Source organism: Lepus europaeus, chromosome 12 (genome assembly GCF_033115175.1).
Source record: "Lepus europaeus isolate LE1 chromosome 12, mLepTim1.pri, whole genome shotgun sequence".
Lineage (NCBI taxonomy): Eukaryota > Metazoa > Chordata > Mammalia > Lagomorpha > Leporidae > Lepus > Lepus europaeus.
Genome location: NC_084838.1, coordinates 99,650,657 through 99,674,609, shown reverse-complemented (window position 1 = coordinate 99,674,609; position 23,953 = coordinate 99,650,657). Strand labels below are relative to the sequence as shown.

General features: G+C 58.4%; 1 protein-coding gene across 3 annotated transcripts in view; it reads right to left on the bottom strand.

The window, feature by feature from the left end:
• SEMA4D (semaphorin 4D) overlaps positions 1–23,953 on the bottom strand; it is an 87,591-nt gene that overhangs the window by 49,582 nt on the left and 14,056 nt on the right. For 2 of the 3 annotated variants that reach the window (XM_062208590.1, XM_062208588.1), the window contains exon 2: positions 1,671–1,732. The gene's annotated coding sequence lies outside the window, so the exon portion shown is untranslated. Of the gene's footprint in view, positions 1–1,670; positions 1,733–8,310; positions 8,356–23,953 lie in introns of those variants that run through there. The other variant, XM_062208589.1, reaches the window with a different exon arrangement.

The window sequence follows — 23,953 nt, the reverse complement described above, 5'->3', positions numbered from 1 at the left end:
TAAAAATGCAAATTAAAATACCCATTGATTATCCATAGGCAGATAGAAATTTTAAAGACCGCTACCAGCCAGGGCCAGCAATCCTAGTGTCACACACACCCCTGTTCCCTGGCAACTCTTGGACATGAATCTTACAGACAAACTGGGTGTGCAAAGGGGTAAGGACCACGCTGGGCCAGCAATCCTTCCAACCCAGGGGGGTGTTCCTCAGTGAGGGGCCGACTGACAGCACACCAAGGAAGACACGGCTGTGGGCTGGCCTGTGAACACCACACATACCTGCCTCCACGCAAAGGCGAGGCACAGCCACACTGTCTGCACACAGAGTGGACACACCAGACACCACACACAGGCACGCACCCACCCACCCAACGTTATCTCCGGGGTGGAGGGGGGAGGAGAGGCCAGGAAACACTCTTTGTGTTTATCCAACACTGAATTACACTTTGCATTGTTTTTGGAAAAATTAAGTCATTAAAGGACTCCATCCCATCCCAGCCATGTGCGTGTCAGCACCCCCAAATTCCTGCCCGGGCCTGGAGAGGTGTGGGGCGGTGCTCAGGGTGGACTCCCCCAGGCTGCCCACTGCTCGGCTGAGGGTGCCGTTTTGTGCCACTTCCTGGACCCTTTTGCACCTGCACCAGAAGTGAGAAGTGGCTTCTTGTCCCTTCTCGGCTTCCTGCTTTCTGAAGCGCAGACTGGCAGGAGGAGCCAGTCCCCAGGGACCCCGTGCGGGGACACTCACGACTTCACACGCTCCCACTACAGGTTCAAAACGTGTCTTTAAAACAAAAAGTTCAACAAACAAAATTCAAAGACGACCCCTGACCTGGTCGGGGCTGGGTGAACCAGGGCAATTCTTGTGACATGAGTGGCAACACTTGGAATTTCTCAAAGTCATTCGACAAACCAGTAAGAAGAACAGTGTCCCCCAACCCTGCCCAGCAGACCAGGTAACAAAAAACACGGATATGACCGGCGAGTACAGGACAGGGCCAAGTCTGCCCACGAAGCTGCCCCAGAAGCTGGCGAAATGTGTGCCCTCCCCTCACGGCAGGCACCGTGGACACAAAAGCTGCCGCCACAGCGGAGCCACACGTGAGCCACAGCAAACACGGAGGGCAGAGGCGCTTCCCTTCTGTGTACTCACATTTAACTGGCAACTCCAGGCTAACTTGCAATGGACCAAAATAAAGCTGAGTCACCACGTGCCCCAAGTCGCAGGTGGGGCGACACTGACAGCTCTCTCGACCCCACGCCGCCTCTCTATGCCCCTCGAAGAGAAGAGATTCTGGGTGCCTACATGGGGGGACTGTCACTCCATCAGCACATAAGTGCTCACCAGCCAAGTCCCAGCATGGAGGGGAAGCCAAGAGAGACAGGGATGGGAGAGTGACAGACAGGAGACAAAGGTGGGGGAGGGGGCGGGGGGCGGACAGAGACTGAGACGGGGAGGGAGGAGGAAGAACGGGTGAGAAGGGAGAGGAGAGCATCCATGGGGATCTGATGCCCACCGCCCCGCACAGACCCCAGGGATGCGCCCAGGTCTGCATCTCCTTCCCAGAAATGTGTGCACCAATGCCCAGCCATCCGCCGGGTCCAGCAGAGGCTCCTACAAGCCCTCAGCTCTGCCAATGGGGAGCACAGGCGGTGAGGCAGAACGCCCTTACCTGGGTCTCGGCCTCCAACACCTTTTCAGCCGCTCCTACAGCAGTCTTCAGAAATCTCAGCTCTGAAAATAACAGAAAAACAAGGAGGGTCAGCCTTCGGCTCGTGCGTCCTCAAACAGCGTCACTCCCGACAGGCCACGGAAACACACTCTCGCCATCCCTCCAGCCTGCCCCCCCAACCCCAACTCAGGAGGGAGGGGGCCAGCAGAGGGGAAGTAAGGCCCAGTCGCGAACCTGGGTCACAGCTGTCCCCAAGCCCTGACCACAGCCACTTCCTTCCACAATATGCCCTTCAGATGCGCCCCAGACTCCACGAATCAAAAACGACCGAGTAATTGTCACAGCCTCGGGTTTATGAGCCCTTCACGATCCACGTTCCCGAGGCCAGCAAGGAAAAGCAGAGCCGTGCAACACCACCAAGACCTAACAAACGCTCCCCTTCCTCAGGGTCTCACCGGGGGTCTGGAAGCCAAACAGAAGAACGCCCCCCGGTGGAGTGGCGAGGGCTCTGCTGGTGTCTGTCCCGGGGCCCAGTGTCTCACAGCCCAGGGATTTCACCAGCAGACCGATAGAACTGAGCCAGTCGGAATCCCAAAGCCGGAGCGGGTTCAGAGGCGGGCTGTGGTGACGCTGAACCCTCCACCTTTGCAAGCAATCTACACGATTATCAAGGCTCAGATTCACAGCTCTGGCCTGGGGCCAGCATCCTGGCGCCAGCATCCCATATGGGCTCCAGCTGGAGTCCCAGCTGCTCCACTTCCAATCCAGCTCCCTGCTAATGCGCCTGGGAGGGCAGCAGAAGATGGCCCAGGAGCTTGGGCCCTGTGCCACCCACACGGAGGACCCAGATGGAGTTCCAGGGGTCTAGCTTCTGCCCGGCCCAGCCCTGGCTGCTGCAGCCATTTTGGGAGTGAGCCAAAGGATGGCATCTCTGTCATTCTGCCTTTCAAATAAATAAATCTTTTTTTTTTTTTTTGACAGGCAGAGTGGACAGTGAGAGAGAGAGACAGAGAGAAAGGTCTTCCTTTTTGCCATTGGTTCACCCTCCAATGGCCGCCGCGGTAGCGCGCTGCTGCCGGCGCACCGCGCTGATCCGATGGCAGGAGCCAGGTGCTTCTCCTGGTCTCCCATGGGGTGCAGGGCCCAAGGACTTGGGCCATCCTCCACTGCATTCCCTGGCCACAGCAGAGAGCTGGCCTGGAAGAGGGGCAACCGGGACAGGATCGGTGCCCCGACCGGGACTAGAACCCGGTGTGCCGGCGCCGCATAGCGGAGGATTAGCCTAGTGAGCCGCGGCGCCGGCCAAAATAAATCTTTTAAAAAAGACTCTGGGGGCCGGGGCTGTAGCATAGTGGGTTAAGCTGCTGCCTTCAGCACCAGCATTCCATGTGGGTGCCAATTCGATTCCTGGCTACTCCACTTCCAATCCAGCTCCCTGCTTATGTGCCTGGGAAGGCAGCAGAGGATCGCACAAGTCCTTGGGCACCTGCACCCACGTGGGAGACCCGGATGAAGCCCCTGGCTCCTGGCTTCTGCCTGGCCCAGCTCTGGCCATTGTGGCCACTTGAGGCATAAACCAGCAGATGGAAGCTCTCTCTCAGTCTCTCCCTAACTCTTTCAAATAAAATAAATCTTTAAAAATGAATAAGTAAATAAATACTCTGGCCTGTTTATGGGTGGGATTTCTGTAGTGCTCCTTTGGCTTTCTGGGCCTGCCGAGAAGAGAGTGGCCACCCCTGCCACACAGGAGACGTCCCTGCTCTTCCCACAGGGCCCCTCCCACAGCAGTTCCCTCGCCTGCAGGTGCCCTGCACGGCCCTGCACGATGCCCAGTCCCCCAGCCCCTCAGGGTCCCACATGCCCCCTGAACCCCGAGCAGGCACCACAAGCTAGCAAACAAGCCACGTGTGGAAGTGATGGCGATCCTCCAGGCCCCACCCACCCACCCACGTGGCTTCCAGGGCCGGATTCCAGGTCTTCCCCACAAGACAGCTGCCTCGCAGGCCACCTTCACAGGGGCTGAGAAAGGACTCGGGCACCAGCTGCACTTCCCACGGAAACGCCTGGCAGGCAGACAAGGACCCCGCACCATTGCAGGCACCTGCAGAAGCTCCAGGCTGACCGAGCGGGGCCCACGGGTGGTGGGGGTGGGTGGGTTCAGCAGCCACACGAGCGCCAGCTGGAAACCCAACACGGAACACAGGCAGGGTGGGCGTAGAGGGGAGGTGTCAACAGCCTGGGGGCACCCAGAACTGGGAAACTTCTCTAAAGATTAAGTAAGCCTCTGATGCCTTATAAATAAAAGCCAGCCCAGAGCGCTCACTCGGTGCCGAGACGAGTTGTGGCCTGGGGTCTCTGTGTGCACAGGGGACTTCAGTGGCACGAAAAGGTAAGCTTCTCTGGGTGCAAAAGAATTTCAGAATCCATGCACAGCTTTTTCGTGATACTCATTTCTCCCGGACTTTCGGAAAACTCGTAGGCACAGATTTCAACATTTCTTTGCACTCCCATGAACCTACCCGTACTTTCTGTTCCCCGTGACGTTGGATGCAGCCTCGTGTTTAACTCTCCCCAGCCTCAAACCATTTGCTTTGATGCCTGCCACTCTTGCTTCCTGCCTTAAGCCCAGCATCCCATCTCCCCAGCCCCCAGCAGGCGGCCTGTTGCGGCCGCAGGGACCCCAGCCACCCTCACCCTGCACCCACACAAGCCCTTCTGCTTCCTCCACATACAACGCCACAGGTTATACTTAGTTCTTGGCTGGTTGCAGAATGCAAAACACATCCTGCCCCCGAAACACTCACCCTGGAGTTCCAACCACACCTCCTAGTGCCTCGACACAGGGCAGTGGAACTCACCGGCGCGGACAGCACGGCTCCCCTCCCAGCACCCCAAACAGCACAGGACAAGGGGCCCAGAGCTGGGAGCAGCCATTACAAGCTGCTGACTGCCAACAGGGCCTCAGCTTTTGAGCAGGCGCCGTCGGCAGCAGCCAGGTGTTCCTTAGCACCTGAAGGAGGTGCAGGTGGGAGCTGGGCTCCCGACCCGGCTTCTCCGCGCAGCATGCTCTGGGGGAAGTGACTGGGCCTCTCTAGGCCTCTGTGCGCTCATCCGAGGTGCAGTACTGATGCCTTCCTGGTCGTTATGAGGATCCGTGCAGACAGTGTAAAAAGAGCACCCGGCGCCAAGCACCGGCTAGCAGGTACTGACCGGGATTCTCACCCGCTCTGACAGGGCGCCAGCTACAGCTGCCTCCAGGGAGCTACAACAGGCAAGCTTTGGCTGGTGCACACCTGAGCCTGCCGCCCCCCCCGCCCCCAGCCCCCAGGCTCCAGGGTTCAGCACAGGTTGAAAACACCACGAAAGCCAGTGTAGCTGTGGCTGGGGATGGGGGTGGGGGGGTGCCAGGAGCCTCTCTGTTCAACCACCTCACCTGCAGGTAAGCAGGTGCAGGGGGAGTGTTGGTGAGACACTCGGCCGCAACCAGCAGCTCAGCACACGCCCGATTCACGCTGCTGAGATGGGGACAAGCCTTGGCCGCAGGCTGCCTGGAGAGAGCTGGGAGCAGCGCCCAGAGACAGCACGCACAGACCCTCCCAGCCAGCAGCTCTCCACCAGGACACACCCCACGGAGGCAGGACCTTTGGGCACAAGGCAGTACAGGCAGAGCACTTTGTGGACAGCCAGTCGATGAGAGAGAGAGAGAGAGAGGGAGGCAGGATACACATATACAGATGGTCCTAACTTGATGATGCTCTGACTCAGCAGGAGAGAAAGCAATGCGCATCCGGTACTGGAACGCTTGTTTTTATTTGCTGAAAGGCAGAGAGACAGAGACAGACATCTTCTACCTCCTGATACACTCGCCAAATGCCCACAATCGCTCAAAGTGGGCCAGGCTGAAGCCGGGAGCCAGACGCTCAATCCAGGTCTCCCACAGTGGCGGCAGGAACCCAGGTGCACAGTAGCAGGAAGCTGGGATCAAGGGGGAGGGGCCAGCACCGTGGCATAGTCAGTAAAGCCACCAGCTGCAATCCCAGCATCCCATATGGGTGCTGATTCATGTCCTGGTTGCTCCATTTCCCATCCAGCTCCGGGCTAATGGCCTGGGAAATCAGTGGAAGATGGTCCGACTGCTTGGGACCTTGCTACCCACGCGGGAGACCCAGACGAAGCTTCTGGCTCCTGGCTCAGCCCTGGCCATTGTGGCCATTTGAGGAATAAGCCAGTGGATGGATTATCTCTCTTTCTGTAACGCTTTCAAATAAATGTAGATAAATGTTTAGACAACAACAACAAAGACACACAAAACCACTGTGGTGTGAAACACCCCTACCCCCACCCCCATGGCCTTGGGATGCTAAGCTTGGATCTTTCCCGGGCCAGAGCTGTGCAGATGGACGCTGAGTGGCAATCCTGGGTGGCAGCAGCGAGCTCAGCTCAGGGGCCCCAGGGGAACACCCCACACCCTGCACTGTGCTGCAATGCCAGCTCTTTCTGGAGACAGACATTCAATCAGCTCCGGGAGACTTCACCACTGTCTTGTGGAACAGGCTTCATGTGACATGACAGTGCCCTGGGCATGGGTGAGGCAGGCCAGGCTAAGCCAGTGGGTACGGCAGGCTGGGTGGGGTGGAGGCACTTGCAACTTAGGGTGGGTTTGTCAGGTCGTGACCCCTGGGTTAAGTCAAGGAGCATCTGGATGTATACTGTTTCTATATAAACTTATCCATGAACAAACTGCACACAGCCACAGGATGGGATACCATGAACTGTTAGGAAGAACGAAGTCGTGGTTGACGCGAGGATGAGTCCCGGACCCACTGTTCAATAAAAAGGAAAGTCCCCACAGGTGCGTAGCTCTTCAGTTCTCTGTACCCGTGGGTTCTGCCTCTGAGGAGTCAACCCGCCGGGAGGAAGGCCTACTTGCATCCATGCTGAGCACGGAGGACCGTCTTCCTGCCAGTCTGCCCTAAGCAGCCCAGCGCTGACATCACACTGGGTATCACAAGTAGTCCAGAAACGACGGAATGGCTATGGGAGGATGCGCACAGATTCTAGCACATGCAAGAGGGACTTGAACATCCCGGGATCTGGGTATCCACAGATGATCCTGGAACGAATCCACAGACAGATCCTGGGGGACAAGGATGTGCTTCCTCTGTGGGCATGTGGCATGTGACTGTGTGTGTGTGTGAGTAATTTAATGAACAGGACAATCTGATTAGATCAAAATGCAATCACGGAGCCCTGGCCATGGCTGATAGCAGTGCGTTCAGCCTGCTGAAGGAGGGACTTCATCTTCCACAGTCTGGATTTTTTAGAATGTGGGAGACTCAGAAGAAGCTCCTGGCTCCTTGCTTCATTCTAGCCCGGCCCTAGCCATTGGTGGCCATTTGGGGGAGTGAACCAGTGGATGGAATGTTTCTCTCTCTCTCTGTGTCTCTCCCTCTCTCTCTGTCACTCTGCCTTTCAAATTCATAAAGCAGATGTAAAACTGAGCCTAGAGCCCTCTCTGTATGGAATGGTCAGGGTGACACTGGGCTGACAGGAGCTGGGGCCCCACGCGGAGGATGACCTGAGACGGTCAGAGGCCAGGACTAGGGTTCGGCACTCAGGGGAGCCGTGACTGGTGGCTCGGGACTTTTACTCACCACACAGCCAGGCTGCCTGCCCGCCCAGGGGGATAATCACACAGCACTGCCATGATTCATTCCACTCCATTTTCTTCCAAATTTTTCCATTAGTTGAGATCAAGTGAGTTTGAAAAGGCACCCGTTCTGTGCTGTAAAGCACAAGTCGCCTAGTGCTTCCTCCAAGCCCTCAGACACCTTAATTAAGTGCCGCTTTGTCCTCTTCCAACCTGGGCAGGCGGCGCAGTGCGGTGGCTGCAAGGCCAGCCTGCCCAGTCCCAGCTGTGTGACCCAGGGCAGGCCTCCGCCCCAGCCTCCATCAGCACCTCCCCTCCCCCACCCGTCCTGGGGACAGGATATATGGCCCAGCACCGCCTGGCAGCTGGCACTGCACAGTGAAGACTTAGAAAGCACAGCCGTGCACTGCAGAAGGGACACGAGATAAAATGTCACCAGCAAGCGACACACAGAGGCTCGGTCTCCCTGAGATGCAGGTGCGTGCACACCAACCTGGGGAGAAGGCCCGAGCCCAACCCCCGGATGAGGGCTCGGAGGAAAACAGCGGACTCTCCTCAGCCCACATCAATCCCGCTACCAGTTCTAACGCCAGGATTCTGCCAAAAGTGAAAACTTCTCTTTCCAAAGCCCATAGACACGACATCGGCTTCTGCTGCCGCCCTCGGCTCAGCAGGGTTGCTGAGACCTCAAGCTCCCAGGAGCCCTTTTAAAACCTGGCCCCTTGATTCAGCCACCCCAGGTGACCTCTGCCCTCTCTCCCTGCCGAGCACGCGGCAGGCTGGCCAGCAGCTCGGAGTCCCCGCATGCTCCCTGGCTCTGCACCTGCCACCCAGCGGGTCAGACACTGCAGACACTCAGGCTCTCAGAGAGTCAGCTGCCCCCACTCCTCGCCTGTCCCCTCCCCCTGACTACGACCCATGCCACCCCCTCCATCTCCTTCCCCGCTGGAGTTCCCTGGGCTCCTCTTCCTGTTCTGATCCACTGTGCACCTGTGCCTAAGCGAGGCGAGGCCCGTGGGTCAGCGCCACCCGAGGGGACTCACCATCACCCTTCTGCTCCTGCAACCTGCGAGGAAGACAGCTGTCACTTGTTTTTTTTTTTTTTTTTTTTTTTTTGACAGGCAGAGTGGACAGTGAGAGAGAGACAGAGAGAAAGGTCTTCCTTTTGCCGTTGGTTCACCCTCCAATGGCCGCAGCGGTAGGCGCGCTGCGGCCGGCGCACTGCGCTGATCCGATGGCAGGAGCCAGGTGCTTCTCCTGGTCTCCCATGGGGTGCAGGGCCCAAGCACTTGGGCCATCCTCCACTGCACTCCCTGGCCACAGCAGAGAGCTGGCCTGGAAGAGGGGCAACCGGGACAGGATCAGTGCCCCGACCGGGACTAGAACCCAGTGTGCCGGCGCCGCAAGGCGGAGGATTAGCCTAGTGAGCCACGGCGCCGGCCGACAGCTGTCACTTGTAAGAGCCACAGTGCTTAAGGCCCCCAGCCCTCGCCCCATGTCACCCTGCACGCTCCTGTCTCGTAAGTTCCTTTTGGGGCTGCATCCACCACACTGTCCTCTAGCTCAAAACCCTCCACGCTCCTCTCCAGACCTTGCAGAGGGGGCCCAGCCCCAGCCCGGCGTCCCCACAGGATGCCCTTCATCACGCCAGACTCGCACCTACCACCCTCCCAGGGAGCTCTGCGAACAGCACCATGGCCTCACCCCGCATCCCGAGAACCAGCCAGGCCCCAGCACTGCACACATCCTGTCTTCCACCCACACCCCACCCGTGGACATCCTGGCCGCCACCACGGCCGTATTCCACGGACGGACACTCCTCCACGACACAGAGCCTCCATCTGCAGCAGGCATCCTGCTGGGCCTGCCAGTGTCAGGCTGCATAACACATCGACAAACAGATGTTCACAACTCCCAGGGGCCAATGCGGAACCGACCCAAACATCTGATATTTCCGCAAGTCCCTCACACTCAGGCTAGAGGCAGGCCACAAACCTGCTGCTCCAGCCTCAGGGCTGGCGGCGGTGAGATCTGCACCACACACCCGCCGGCTGCCTCGGCATCCGCCATCCGTCCCCTGCCCTGTCCTGTCCGCTTGCACTGACCCCCAGGCCTCTTCTGCACCCCCACGGCCCTGGAAGTCCCCTCTCACACAGAGAGGGCGTGAAGTGCCAGGAAGTGCTCTCCGTGGGCTTCAGGTCCCGCGAAACTGGGGAAGAGGGTTGCCCCATTAGAGATCAGCCACCCCTCCAGGCCAGGGTCCTTCTGCCCCGCTGCCCGAGGCCCTGCATGGCTCAAAGGTAGCGCACGGGTCTCCCTCCGGGTCCCATGTGGGACACTGAGAGGGGACAGGTCTAGGAGGCCTTGGGGCAGGCCCTGGCTTGCTTTCTTAAGTAGAGATTTCTTTTTTAAGTCTCTGACCACAAAATACCACTCTCCCTGCTTTCATCTTTAGTGATTCCTTAAAAATATACAGCCAAATTATAAAGTCAGGCCAGTCTGACCACAGGTCGTGACAAAGCCAGTGGCGGGGGCCCGAGCCAGCGCTCGCTCCCCCCTGCTGACCCCCCCACAGAGGACGTGGCTTTCGCCAGCCCTGACTCGGCATGGAAAGGCCATTCGGGAAGCCACCTGCCCGGGTGCAGGAAGCAGTCTCCAGAGCCGGAGGCCAGGTCCCTTCGTGGTGCTGACTTTGAACTTGGCCACCTCACCGTTCCGCAGACGCTACAGCGTGGCGACTCGGCTCACTCCCCGGCCCCTGCAGAGACCAGGAGCTGCACTGCACCTTGCCCCTCTATCAGATAAAGACCATGCTGCAAAGCTCTGCTACTTCTTTTTTTTTTTTTTTTTAAGATTTATTTATTTATTTGAAAGTCAGAGTTACAGAGAGAGAAGAGAGGCAGAGAGAGAGAGGTCCTCCTTCTGATGGCTCACTCCCCAAATGGCCGCAACAGCCGATCCGAAGCCAGGAGCCAGGAGCTTCCTCCGGGTCCCCCATGCGGGTGCAGGGGACCAAGCACTTGGGCCATCCTCCACTGCTCTCCCAGGCCACAGCAGAGAGCCGGATCGGAAGAGGAGCAGCTGGGACCAGAACTGGTGCCCATATGGGATGCCGGCACCTCAGGCCAGGGCACCAACCCACTGTGCCACAGAGCTGGCCCGCTCTGCTACTTCCTTTTTTTTTTTTTTTTTTTTTTTTTTTTTACAGGCAGAGAGAAAGGTCTTCCTTCTGTTGGTTCACCCCCCAAATGGCTCCGAAGCCAGGAACCAGGTGCCTCCTCCAGGTCTCCCATGCAGGTGCAGGGCCCAAGCACTTGGGCCATCCTCCACTGCACTCCCGGGCCACAGCAGAGAGCTGGACTGGAAGAGGAGCAACCGGGACAGAATCCGGTGCCCCAACCTGGACTAGAACCCGGTGTGCCGGCACCGCAGGCGGAGGATTAGCCTAGTGAGCCGCGGCACTGGCTTCTGCTACTTCTTAACCACATTTCCACCCAAACCATCCACGGGCACTAAGCAGTTGCAAAGCGCTAAAAACATGACAACCGCAATACCTAGCTATGCACACAACGAGCAAACACTGCTAGGCCACGCCTGGATATGCCATGGCCTGTGCCTCCCCCAGACCGGGGAGCACCAGGATTCCCTCTTTGCCACTAAGACACCAAGAGTCCAACTGTTTCCATGTCTGGGCCAGAATTCCAACCCATCTCCACTTTGCAAATGACCGACTGACCTCCCAGTAAAATGTTAGGAACCCAACAGGAGATTAGAGGTTGAGTCCCTCTAATCCCATGAATTACAATCAATCCCCTAATCCCACTCGCTGCAGCCCATCCTCCCTGAGATTCATGGGAACCAGTACTTCTTGCTTCCAGCCCGAGCCTGTGGCTCCACTTCCTCCCTGGGAGTCACTGGAGACCTGGTGTCGCCTCAGTCCCACCTGGCAGTGGCACCAGACTCTGTCTGCCCCCAACACTGCGGTGCAGGTGCTACAGGCAGACCAAGGAGGGGACCTGGGGAGCGACCTCTGCTGACCTCCCAGCAGAGGGGAGTCACCCAGGGACAGGACCCAGCGGACCCCAGACAGTTCCCACGGGGAAGGTGCCCGGCCACGCCTCCCTGTCCTGCTCACCAGGACCACCCCTTCCCACAGACCTGAGTGGCCCCATCCATGGTGGCGCCTGCACACAGAACTCTGTCGGCTCACTTCAACGCCCCTGGGGACCGAGGTGTCTGGAGCCAGGGCTGCCGTGCCAGAGGGGGCAGGGGCCTCTTTGCAAGCTGTATATAAACTTCCAGATGATTCAGACTGGGAGACGCATGGCGGCGGGCTGGTGAGTCACTGTCACCCGACACCAACGCACAGTCACCAGAGGGGCCCACCAGCCCCTGGATCAGCCTCTCTCGGGGCCTGGGAAGGAGACCCCTGCCCCCCGGGACCAGCCGGGCTCGCCAAACCTCACAATTCATGGGAACCCAAATCAATTGAGAAATCTCAAAGGGGTTCTAGAACATTCTTACACCAAGACAAGTGAGAGGTCGGCGCTCAGCCCTGAGCGCAGTGTCCCCTGACTTCAGGACTGTCTGGTAAGCCAGGTGCAGCGAGAGGCCAGGGGAGCTGAATGACAGCTCCCCTCCGTGCGCTGACCAGGGCAGGCTTACGCAGCTGGCACGGGTGTCCACAGGCTCTTGAGGAAGTAAATTCACACTCTGAAAAAGCATGTGTTTCCTTTTTTATGATTTATTTATTTATTTGAAAGTCAGAGTTACACAGAGAGAGGAGAGGCAGAGAGAGAGAGAGAGAGAGAGAGAGAGAGAGAGAGAGAGAGGTCTTCCTTCCAGCCACTGGTTTACTCCCCTATTGGCTGCAATGGCCAGAGCTGCGCTGTTCCAAAGCCAGGAGCCAGGAGCTTCTTCCGGGTCTCCCACATAGGTGTAGGGGCCTAAAGACTTGGGCCATCTTCCACTGCTTTCCCAGGCCACAGCAGAGAGCTAGATTGGAAGTGGAGCAGTCGGAACTTCAACCCGCACCCATATGGGATGCCGGCACTGCAGGTGGTGGCTTTACCCACTATGCCACAGCGCTGGCCCCGAAGCTTGTGTTTCAAAACATTTTTGCACCAAAATAAACTGATCTTGTGATTCCATTTTCCATGATCTTTTTGAAGCACTCTGTCTGCAGAAGAGCCCAGTTGACTGGAGATGTCCCGACCAGGCCCCCTGCTATCCTGGGCCACGGTCCCAGACTCCAGAGCCAGCGCTGCCCCAGAGCCCACCACGTCACCTGCATGCTGCAGGGACAGGGCACACAGAAGCCATCCTCCTCGCACACTCCCTTTTAGTGCCAGCCTGAGGCTCGAGACAGGTGCCCAGACCTTCCCAGGAACACAGTGCTACCCGATACCAGTGTCCCCAGGCCCCACCTGGCTTCACAGGACAAGTGACCACCTGTGTGGGTCCATCTGCTTCTGCAGGGGCAGGCTGACCTGAGGCCCTGGCTCAGACGCCACAGCCGGCCCTTCCTCACCCAGCAAGGCAGCCCTTGGCCAAGCATAATGGAGGCAGCACTTCAACCCCTCTGGCCACAGCTGCAGCCCAATACAGGCTCTCCCTGACTGGCACAGCGGCTCCCCCACAGCTCCAGCACAAGCCACTTCTCTCCAGGCCCCACGTTCAGAGCTGCCCACCACCACTGCCCACATATAGCCTTGCAGGGGTCACGGGAGCCACAGGGACGTGGGAGCAAACCTGTAAGATTTTCTGCAAGCCACCTACAGTGAGGGAGGTCCCACCCCCTGCACCCTGCAGGCCGTGGGTGCTGGCCACACCCCTGCTGCCAGGGTGGGCACCAGACAGGAGCAGAGGCGAGCTGGAGACCCCTGTGCAGGCACGGGACTCAGCACAGCAGACGTGTGTATGTGTGTGTGTATTTGTGTGTGTGTGTGTATGTGTTGAAAGATCTATTTATTACTTGAAAGGCAGACTGACAGAGATGAAGAAACAAAGAGAGAGATCTTCCGTCTTCTAGTTCACTCCCAAAATGGCTGCAATAGCCAGGGCTGGGCCAGACCAAAGCCAGGAACGTGGAACTCCCTGTGTCTCCCACATGGGTAGCAAAGGCTAAAGTATTTGGGCCATCTTCTGCTGTTTTCCCAGGTCACTGGCAGGGAGCTGGACTGGAAGTGGAGCAGCCGGGACTCGAACAGGTGCCCGTGTGGGATGCTGGTGTCAGAGCACCAGTCCAGCACTACAGGCAATCACTCGCAGGATCCTCTGAACCTGGCAGGACACAGCCCCTTCATCTCAGACAGACACAGAAGTGCTGGGGCTCATATGTGGGGGCGGCCCCCTACGCCCCCTGCAGGGCCCCCAGTCAGCACCAAAGCCCCCAGAGGCCGCTGCACACTGCTCAGCCACCTCCTGGTGTGGGTGGCGAGCACCTCTCCCAGATGACATACACCTAGAAGAGCAGAAAATAAGGTCCCAGCATAGGCTGTCCATGCAAACACACAAAAAAGCAGATGCTACAGCCGTGAGCCTGGTCAGCCGTCAGCACATCTGTCCCACGCTCTGCCCCTCTGGGCCCCTCCTGTCCACTGCAGGCACTCGGGGACTGGCCCTGAGGTCCAGCGGCACTGGCCTTGAGGGTGATGGGGTTGGGGAGGACGGATGTGGGCTGCTGAGGGGTTGTACTCCCTCTACACTGGGCCCAGCGTGCGGTCACAGCCCAGGAACGCGGCGCCATAGTGTGACAGCCACATGCAGGCTCCTGAGCCCTTCCCCGAAGGACAGTCCCCGAATCAGTTTCCCCACGTGGGCCTGGCTCGCCCATCCTCTCTGCCAGGCTGGCTCCGCTCAGCCAGCAGCCCCTTGGTGCGGGAAGCCTCTCATCTTGACTCACATCAGGTGACCCCGTGAGCAGGCACTGCCCTCCCCATCACAGCAGGTGCCTGCAGGCCACACCAAGGACAGCAACAGGGGCTCCCCAGGTACCTAGGAGCTTCCTACAGAGCCCCTTCTCCCAGCTCTAAGCAGAGGAGCCATCACCACCATCATCTTTGTTTTGCCAATGCTGGGGCACAGCAGATACAGCCCCAGCCTGCAGTGCCTGCATGCCCTAGGGGCACCAGCTTGAGTCCCAGCTGCTCCACTTTCAACCCAGCTCCCTGCTAATGCACCTGGGAAAGCAGCAGAGGATGGGCCAAGTCCCTGTGCCCCTGCGCCCATGTGGGAGACCAGCAAGGAGCTCCTTGATCCTGGCTTCAGCCTGACCCAATCCCTGGTTGTTTCAGCATTTGGCAAGTGAACCAGTGGATGCAAAAATCTCTTCCTCTCTCTGCCCCTTCTCGCCCCACCCCCTGTAACTCTGCCTTTCAAATAAATAAGTAAATCTTAAACAAAAAACGTTCAGAAACTTCCAGAAGCCATACCCAGGTTAAGCACGGAGGCAGCATGTGGCACTCTGCGCCCAACCCCAGGACCTATCCCGAACACCTGTTCAGGTCTGGAAATCTAGAGTTCTCCATGCGATGTAGAAGACGAAGCCAGACGGGGCAGTTGAGGTCACAAACACACCCGTTTCTGGATCAGAATCTCAGATCTGCTTCAAGTTAGGAGTCCGGTGGGCACTTTATGAAGAACAGATTCCCGGGCCACTCACTGAACAACACTGCCAGGCCTCTGCAGATGACAGGTGTTGGAAGCCTTTCAGGCCCAAGGAGGAAGATTTTACTGGGAGGTCAGGACATGCATCACAGAACTTCAGAACCAGAGGCCAGCCTCCAGCAATGCTCTTCCAACGGGCAGGCCAGAACCACGAAGCACCTGCCGCAGCTTGCCCAGCCCCCACCCCCACCCCCACCCCCGCCTTGCACACAGGGGCGGTGGCCCCGGTTGGGCTGAGTTCAGTGGCTCCTATAGGAGGAGACCATGTACCATGACAGCCTCCCTGGGGGAGGCCACTGCCCTGGCTAAGGGCAAACACAGATGCCTTTGATCATGGAGAAGGGCAGAGACCAACCTGAAGGGAGCCTACAGCCTCTTCCAGGCTTATGTCCCCACAGGTGTACAAGGACACTGGGCCGGGAGGCTTATCTCCACGATGCCTTTGCAGTAAAAGCCTATCACCCATATGTGCACCCATCAGGGACTGGTTAAATAAATAACAGAGCATGCTACACACGGCACACGGTCGGCGAGTGGATGCTTACCGACAAGAACCCCAGCATATTATTAAAGGCACAGCGGAGCTGATAAAACAGCACTTAAGTATAAGTTTGTGCACGTGAAAAACAGCGTGGACACTCACGCCCAGGAAGGGCCAGGCGTGGCTTGCCAGCACCTGCCCCCCCCCCCATCTGACCCGGCAGGCCCCGCAGGGCTACCTCCCACACACACACACAGGCGGAGGCACCCTAAAAGGCCAACAGTGCCTGGTTGTAGGAGGTGGGGCTTTAGGGGCCTTTTACCCATCTGCTTTGGACTTCCCAGGATCTCCTAGGTACCAATGGTGGGCGTTTTTTATTCTTACAAATAATTACGCTGCTTCCAAACAAGATACCTCCCAGATTCTCTCTTGTCACAGTCTCACCCCCAACCATGTCCCAGCTAAGGGGAAGGTGGCCCCGAATCCCCTGAATGCACTCCTGCCATCCTTGGGATACACGCCCAGCATCCCCTCAGCCAGACTGGGCTCCATGCCTTGAAAACCCAGCACAACCTCCGGTTCACCTGCCTGTCCTCACCTCCCTTGGGTCTGCCTCAGTTTGCCCTCACACTGTGTACCCGTTTCTTCCCTCACAGAGAGCCACTGGTAGACAGTAGCCCCTGGGTTCAAGGTCCAGGCCAGCCAGCTATGTGACCTGCACCTGCTCCTTGGACTCTCAATACTGGCCCATGCCAGACTACATATGGCACCACTCGGCATCATAAATGCTGACTACTAAAATCAACAAGAATATTTTTCAAACTTACCATCACAGAATGTCTCGGGCCATACACTACGCTGTGAACTATAGCCCCTGGCCGCAGCCACAGTGCCTGCTCTGCAAAAGTGGTAGCCCCAACAACCAGCTCTCCCCAGGGGGACACTGTACTCTCTCTCTTCAATTACTTTCCCCCAGAGACACTGGGGGCCGGGGAAGAGACTGCCCCTTGTGCCTAAGGCAATCCAAGTCTGTGCACCTGCTGCAGCTCATGTCTCAGTTCTTAACTTCCTGTTCCACAGGGCAGTACTTGCTCACTGTAACAGCACCTGGCCATGTTTTACCTGTGGAGCACCTGGCCACAAGCTCACCTGAGGGCACCTGGCCACAGGCGCTGCTTCCCAAGGTACTGACACATGAAAGTGACCTACCCACGCTCAAAGTGGTCTCTGGAGGATCTGAACCCGTATCCCAAAGCAGAAAGAGCAGCAATGTGCAGAGGAGGACCAAGTGTCACACAAAACTGGCCTGTAAAAGCCAGGTCCAGGTGGGGCAGTCCTGCTGGCTGCCATGCACACCCGGGAGGGTGCTGCCTTCCCAAGTGCCCACTCCCGTGCCCACTCAGCACCCTGAGCCACGGAGGGAGCAAGGCTCGGCAGGCACAGGCACAGCCACCCACCAGCACCTCCCGAGCAGCGGCCCACGGCTGCCAGCTGCCTCTGACATCTGTGTGCACTTGGAAATCGCTTTATAAATTCTGAAATATTCAGTAACCAGGATGAGTCAGCAGCCCCGGTGGTCAGAAATCACTATCTTATGGAACAAAACTCAGTCAGAAGCCATCTCCAGTACTGGCTGTGGTTGCTGTATAGACTACTAAGATTTCTTTCTTCTTTTTTTTTTAAAATGTGCTTATTTGAAAGGTAGGAACAGAGAGATCCTCCATCTGCTAGTTCACTCCCCAGATGGCCAAGGCTGGGCCAGGCTGAAACCAGGAGCCTAGAACTCCATCTGAGTCTCCCACATGGGTGGCAGGGACCCAAGCACTCGAGCCATTATGAGGTGCACTAGCAGGGAGCTGGCTAGGAAGTGCGGCAGTGGGGACACAACCCAGCACTCCGACAGGGGATGTGGTGTTGCAAGCAGTGGCTCAGCCTGCTGCACCAGCACACCGGTCCCTACTACTCAGATTTTAAAGGCTGCTATGTGGATCTGAGGAGAAACGAGGACCACAAAGGGACCAGCACAAGGCCAGCAGCCCAGCAGCCGGGTGTAGGAGCGTCTCTGAGCTGGGAGCTCAGCACTCCTATTGTGCCCTCCCCACACCCACCAGGGCCATCAGGTGTCAGCCCCAGGACTGACACTGGGGTTTGGTGGCAGGTGCAGGGTACAACCCTGCCATCCCTGCTCCTGTAACACAGACAATGGGAAAGAAACACGGGTCAGTAGCCTCACGGGAGCACGCGGGAGCAAACTGCGGGCACGCTTTGCACAACCGCCGTGACATCAGGAGCCGATGCGCTGAGAGCAGAAGGCAGGTGGCCCGGTCACTGACCCCCTCACCACTACCCCTGGGGCTTCCTCCGTGCTGCTCTGCTGGACTGGGTGCACACACTCAGACCCTTCCAGGGGACTCGGGAGCTGAGAGCTGAGGGTGAGGGGCTGTTCACAGGTACAAGCTCAGGACAATGGTGGCAGTCGCAGTAAGAGGCAGATGCAGCGGACCCTGGGGAGCCTGTCCGGCTCTTTCCTCCTGTGACTCCTGCCTCGCGCTTCCGGTCTTGCTGGTCCCCAACAGAAGAAACAGATCTGGTGTTGCAGGACAAAGGGGCCTTCACGACCGTGTCCATGGGGCCACTGTAGCATCGCAGGCACAGCAGGGTCCTGCTCGTAGGGAGGGGTCCCCAAGAGGCACGGAGGGGCTCCCATGCTGGAGGATGCATTGTCAACCCAGCCAAGAAGCATCTCACACTGTTGCCTTCTGACTCCCAAGGCGCATGTCCTGAATTCCCAGGGGTTGGAGGAGCACGGTTGGGGGACCAGGGGGGTGAGGGTTGCCAGAGACTGGCACAGCCAACTGTTGTAGCCAACCCTCGGGTTTGCAGAGCCCCCTCTCTGGAGGGGCTTCACATCCCCGCACGTGGCCACACACAAGTTTCCAGTGGAAGTGATCAGCACCCGCCAGCAGCCCACAGCACCCCGGGGTGCAGGAACCACAGGGAGAACAGAAGCGCCCTTCTTACCGCTACAGCACAGGGCCCCGGGGCATGGGCTCACAGCCGGGACCGTGCCTCTCAGAGTCACAGGGAGCAGCTCCAGCCAGAGCCCCACAGGAGCACCAAGCTCAGAAGGGCTCCGCAGATAGGGACGGGGACCTGTCCACGAGCCCCGTGCTGTACACGGCCTGCTCCAGCTACCAGACAGATGAGGCACGGATCTGACATCGCCTCCAGCTCCCTACGTGTCAAGACCTCAGCCACGGCAGCAGAACAGTGACAAAGGCTACCCTGTCTGTTACCGCTGCAGCCAGGCCTGCACACAGCTGGCTCAGGCACCCAGGCAAGGAAGCAGTGTTGGGACTGGGGAGCGGTTTAGGCAGAGGCCACAGTCCAGCACAAGCTGGCACCAGGAGACTTCTGGAAGCGAGGACACTGGCAGAGGGACGCTGGTCACCCTCTAGGCTAAGACTGCTCTCCCACCAAGATCTGCCAGTCATGGGCTCCAGACTAACTTCTGGAGAAGATCCGAGGTCGGCCAGAACACTGTGTGTGTGTATGTGCGCATGGGTGTGCGGTGTGTAGTTCACATGTATGCACATGGTGTGGGGTTGTGTGTGTGTCCCAAGCTACAGTACGAGGTGATAAACAAAAGAGAGCCCAGGGCAGAAGCTGGCATAGACTGAGCCCAGCCCAGACTCTGGAAATACCTGGTGTGACCGCCAGGCACGAGTGTGGACAATATCCACAGTACCGCGGGCAGAAGGGCACACTGTTCTCACACACACACACACACACACAGCAGCGGAGTGCGGGATGTCCAATCCCACCACAGACAGCACTTTCTATGGAAAACCAAGTTCACGGGGTCAGGAATACGGCTTCCTGCTGAGCCAGCTGGGTGAGCACGGGTAATAAAGTAGAGAGTGTTTACCTCATACTTAGCCCATCAAATCGCCAGGAAACAGCTCGCACGAGCCAAGAACATCCGTCCACAACGGGGAGAGGGCCTCAGGAGCAAAAGCACATCCTCTACAGCTCAGCGCAGCTGCGTGGCCACACCGGGGGCTCAGATGTGGAACCCCCCTGAAACCCACGAGCAGGGAGAAGGCACCCCGAGTCGGCCGTCAGGGGTGGCAGGTGCACCTCTAGGACTGGGCAAGGGCTCTAGGTGCTAGGGTAGTGAGACAGACACTAGCCTATATGAGTAAGAGGAGCCGAAGAAAATGGGGTGTTTTTTTTTTTTTTTTAAGGAAAATGGGAATTTTTAAAGAAAAGGAATGTTTGTGCAATGGAATGAGGGAGCAAGCCCTGAACGCAGAGCAGCGAGTGTGCCTGCAGGAACTGCTCCTGTTCTGTGACCCTGTGGGGGGGTGGGTTCAGCCCTCTCCCCAGGGACAGCTCCGGGCAGTGCCCCCGTCCTGCACCATGGGGGCTATGAGGTCCCCTAGCACTGCTGGCAAAGATCTTGAGAGGATTTTTGGGAACTGCACACCTAGAGGACCCCACCCACAATTTCCAGAATAGAGAAGGATGGCAGGAGAAACGGGGGACCCATACTCAGGCGCATAGAAATGGACCAGGTATCGGTTCTCTCCAGACTCACCTGTCAGGTATATCAGGTCTATTTCTCTCTCTCTCTCTCTCTCTCTCTCTCTCTCTCTCTCTCCCTCTCTCCTCTCTCTCTCTCTCTCCCTCTCTCCTCTCTCTCTCTCTCTCTCTTTTTTTTTTTTGACAGGCAGAGTTAGACAGTGAGAGAGAGAGAAAGACAGAGAGAAAGGTCTTCCTTCCGTCGGTTCACTCTCCAAATGGCCGCCACGGCCGGCGCACAGCGCTGATCCGAAGCCAGGAGTCAGGTGCTTCTCCTGTCTCCCATGCGGGTGCAGGGCCCAAGGACCTGGGCCATCCTCCACTGCCTTCCCGGGCCACAGCAGAGAGCTGGACTGGAAGAGGAGCAACTGGGACAGAATCTGATGCCACGAGCGGGACTAGAACCCAGGGTGCCGGCGCCACAGGCGGAGGATTAGCCTAGTGAGCACAGCGCAGGCCAGGTATATTTCTCTTAATTAAACTTTGCTACCTCGCTCACCACTACGCTCTACCTCATGTCTGAATTCTTTCTTGCAGGGGGAGAAGAATCTCCAAGCAGCTCATTTCCGCTGCTCCGCTGGGTGGAGAATGGCCCAGTGGCTCCCAGCCAGGGCAGTGGCAGGCCCAAGGCTGGGAGAGGCTGAGCTCCTGTGAGCCCAGGGCAGAGTGACAGATGGACACCGGCCCTTTCTTCTCAGACCACTCTGCAAAGAGGGCCAGGGCCATCGCATTCCCACCTGTGCCCGGCAGTGCTGCGCCCCGGTGCCCGAGCACCCCCGTGGGGAGGCCGCTGGGCAGTCAGGTTCCACTTCCTGGGCACCCCGACAGGAAGCCCCTCCTGCCCACACTGCTCCCTCTGTTCCATACACACGGCTCTGCAGTCAGGACATCTGTGCGCACGGCGCATGCCCTGCCCGGGTCTGGGCTCTGGCTGCCTTGCTCCATCTTCAAGGCCAATACACTCCTTTTGCATAAGGACTCATCTGAGCTGAAGGCACCGAGACGCAGTACAGAGTTCTGTTCTGGCTGCCTCAAAGCCAGGCAGTCTTTTTAACGGTGACCCGAATTTCCACGTGGAAACGGATTCCCCTGTGCCCGACTAGCAAGAGCAGGGATGGCACAGGCTGGGTCTGCGAAACGCAGCACCCATGGTTAAAATGACATCCAAGCCCCTGAGTCGCACTGCTTCTCTGGATTTTCACATCTTGTCCGTGTGGCACCCGTGAACGTAAACATAGTAAAACTCATAGGCCTTCTCTCCTGTCAATCTTTCATCAGCTTAATTTGCCTGTGCCAGTAACAGAATTTCAGAAGGCGGAGGGCAAGTTTTTCCTCTCTCTACTAACAATATAGCATCATCTTACCTCTCATAAAGGAACCTCGTGGGGGCTGGTGCTGTGGCGTAGCAGGTAAAGCTGCCACCTGTAGTGCCGGCTGCTCCACTTCCGATCCAGCTCTCTGCTACGGCCTGGGAAAGCAGTAGAAGATGGCCCAAGTCCTTGGGCCCCTGCACCCATGTGGGAGACCCAGAAGAAGCTCCTGGCTCCTGGCTTCGGATTGGTGCAGCTCCAGTTGTTGCGGCCAGTTGGGGAGTAAAGCAGCGGATGGAAGACCTCTCTCTCTCTCTGTGCCCCTCCTTCTCTCTCTGGGTAACTCTGACTTTCAAATAAATACATAAATCTTTTAAAAAAGGAACCTGTGATTACATTTAGGGCCCACCTGGGTAATCCAAAACATCCTTCCCATCTCCTTTACCTTAATCCCATCTGCAAAGACTCTTTCTTATTCAGCGTCCTGAGTCCTGGAGATCCCAGGGCGGTGCAGCCACAGAGCCCCCAGGCTCAGCTGGGGCCCTGGAGGGGCCAGGGGCCAGGGAACGCAGCCCAGCATGGGCACAACTCCTTTTTGCTTCTTTTCTAGAAAAGACCTTGAATTTGTAGGCGCCCTGTCCAATGCTAGGACGACATTAACACACATTCTTTTCATAGTGGGAAGCCCATCTGAGGGCAGAATGAGTCTGCCAGAGGGCTGGGCTCACTCCACTGCCGGCAGTGGGGGAGGGGTGGGACAGGGGAGCTGTGGGGGGGGGGGGGCTTGTGTCCCCTGCTGTGCAGCACCCTAGGCAGACACCTGGGCTAGGAAAAGGCAGGTAGTCTGGCTTAAGGGAGCCTAAACTGCAAGCATTGGGGCTAAGGACAAATGCAAATGACCTGGAAAACAACAAGGAAACAGGCACATTCCAAGGGAATCTGGATGAGGTGGCTCATTCAGATGCAAATTTTACCCTAATTTGGGGAGGATTAGGGCACCCCCATTCACAGCCCCATTCCCATGTCAATTCTAGAGACCCTGCTCCTGGGAGCCAGCAGCTTGTCCCCGGCCCCCAGGGAGGGCTCCCTCCCCAGTTCTCCGACTGGACAGGCTGCCCGGCGTGCATCTCCGCTGACAGAACCCGGCGACCCAGTGAGGCCACCGGGGGCTGTGTCAGCAAAGCTGGGGCCCGGCAGCCGCCCCCGGGGCTTTGTGCAGAGCCAGTCCCACAGGTTCCACCCACGGCGCGCCTGGCCAGCAGCAGCGGCCACACCCGCGGTGGCAGGCTCCGTGCCCGCAGCCACCACCCTGTCTTTACAGAGCTGCCGCAGAGCAGAGGCGCACAGTAAAGGAAGCCGCGGGCTCCGCCAGCCTTGCAGCTGCTGGGACGGGTCCCCTGGGGACTCGAGTCAACCGTCCCGGGAAAAGAAACCCGGGCAGACTCAGGCCGAGGGGCACCACTGGCGTCTCAGCCTCTGGGATGTCCGCTTGACCAGCTGCCCACGGACAGAGAGAGAGACAGCTGGACAGACAGACTCCTCCAGACAGTGGGCATTCAGAAGTGGCAGCCCCTGGGTGGCTGTGGCGCCCTGTTGGAGCAGCCACTCCTGCTGAGAAGGCAGGACCCCTCCTGAGCTCACTCGTCCAACCCCAGGGAGCAGGGAGAAACGGAACATGAGACGGCTTCCGCACACTGGCAGGGAAAACCCAAGCCCACTGGCCTGCCCGCCCAGCGGCCTCACCTTTCCCCGGGCTGGCGCCCCGGTCCCGTGCTGGCCTGCAGATCCCTCTGCCGCCCCTGCCCGGCTGCACTGCCCGCGGGGGCTGCGGGGGCTGTGTTATCAGAGGGGGTGCAGCCAGGCCTGGGTGCAGGGGCCTTGCTGGGGCCACAACAAGGCGGCCTTCACCAGCAGGGACAAGGCCCCATGGTGGCCGTGGCCGCAGGTCGTGGGACAAGCCAGTCCCCATTCTCCTCCCCGTAAATAGCACGCTGTTCCCCATGTAGGCCCCATTGTTTTCCTGTGTAGCTAATTCAGGGGCTGTGGGGCAGGGCCCAGCCCGGGGCTGAGGAAGGAGGAGACAGGCCGCCTTGGAGGGGAGGCAGACCCAAGGAGAGGAGCTGCTCCGCCCAGCACCCACGGCAAGGCACCAGCACAGTCAGGGGCCAGCTCCTCATTCCTAAGGACCACGCAGGCCTGGACATGGGGTCTCCCAGCACTCCGGGGTGCAGCTGGAGGATGGAGGCTGCCCTCGTCTCCCAGGCTCTCCCTGTGCACGGTCCTAGAGCATGGGGCTGCAGGGGCTGGCCCGGAGGGGGCCCTTAGGTGGTCAGGGGGACCCAGGCAGGTCACTCAGCCCGTGGGACCAGGGACGGCCCCGGCGTCTCTGAGAAGCAGTGGTGGTGAGGGCAGACTCGGAGGTAGTGTACAGTGTGCTGCTAGATATGGTGGCCAGTGGCTCTAACTGGCAAGAACCATCTGTAGGCCACAGGGCTGCACACTCGCCCCATCCCGGGGTGGGGGGGGCACAGAAGAGTAAGCAGGGGGCAGAGACTACAAGGCCTAAGGTCACCCTACAGCAGCATCCCCG